Source organism: Aplysia californica, unplaced genomic scaffold, assembly GCF_000002075.1.
Source record: "Aplysia californica isolate F4 #8 unplaced genomic scaffold, AplCal3.0 scaffold00005, whole genome shotgun sequence".
NCBI classification, from domain to species: domain Eukaryota; kingdom Metazoa; phylum Mollusca; class Gastropoda; order Aplysiida; family Aplysiidae; genus Aplysia; species Aplysia californica.
The window spans coordinates 2003077-2004161 of record NW_004797275.1 but is presented as its reverse complement, the minus strand read 5'-3'; positions in this window follow the sequence as shown (position 1 = coordinate 2004161).

The window sequence follows — 1085 nt, the reverse complement described above, 5'->3', positions numbered from 1 at the left end:
GTTTTCAGAGGTAAAATTAGTGAGAAAATGGCCGCCAAAGATTAGTTATTTCCCAAGCTTAAGAGTTCGTGGTAGCTGAAAATTTACATTTTTTGTGCCTTTCATCAACGTTTTAAAGAAAAATCCACACATAAATGAGTTCTTTAATGGGCAGGAAAGGTGATGAGCCCAAAACAAAAATTTGATAAAAATCCACAAACCTGTGGAAAAATGCAAGTTTCTTCACTTTGATTATTTTGACGAGAGCCTGATTCCACCATGCCTCACATAATGTACATTTGCTCGAAAATACACGGGCATTTGATATATTCTGGAAAAGAGGCAGATTCGTTATAAAAAAAAAGAATATGGTGTGTATAAAGGCTCGGCTCCGAAACAGCAACCAACAGAGGGTTTTTGCTGTTGTTGCTATATTGGTCTATGTTTTGCAACACGAGATGGGGACGCATGAAGCCATGGTCAAACCTGTCCTGGGGGGCTCTCGTGTTCGCCTCTCATTCAAAGGTCCCGGGTTTGAATCCGGGTAGCGACAGAAAAATATTATTCTCTAAAGTTGTCTCATTTCACCTCCTCTCATGCTCTCTAACAATATTCTGTCGTCTGCTTTCGTCTCCACTTTCTGCCCCCCCCTCCCTCACCTCCTTTGACCCCTCCTCTAGGTCCCAGAGTCTTTCTGCAGCCTTTCTACTGCTACTCCTTGGCTCCTTCTTACTGCTGTCTTTCAGCCACACCTCTGATCTTCTGGTAGGAAAGATCTCCACCTAGCTTTCTCGGACAAGGGCGAAAAATCTCGGAGGTCCCGTGTGCAAGTTGCGCACGTTGAAGATCCCTTGGTGGTCTAAAATCGATATGAGTAGGTTTCGGCGAACCACTCTGGCAAAATTCAAAATTCCCTACCAAATAAAAATGTTTGATGTGTTCTGTGCGCTCAAATGACCTTATGCAGTTGGGAGCACCGTTAAACACTTACCAAAAAAGGAGAGAAAAGCTGTGAGCCTGCCTTGACTGCTACATGTCCAAGTTTGTCATCTGTACCAGCAACCACGTCCTACTTCCCCATCATAATGACACTGTCACACACCCCC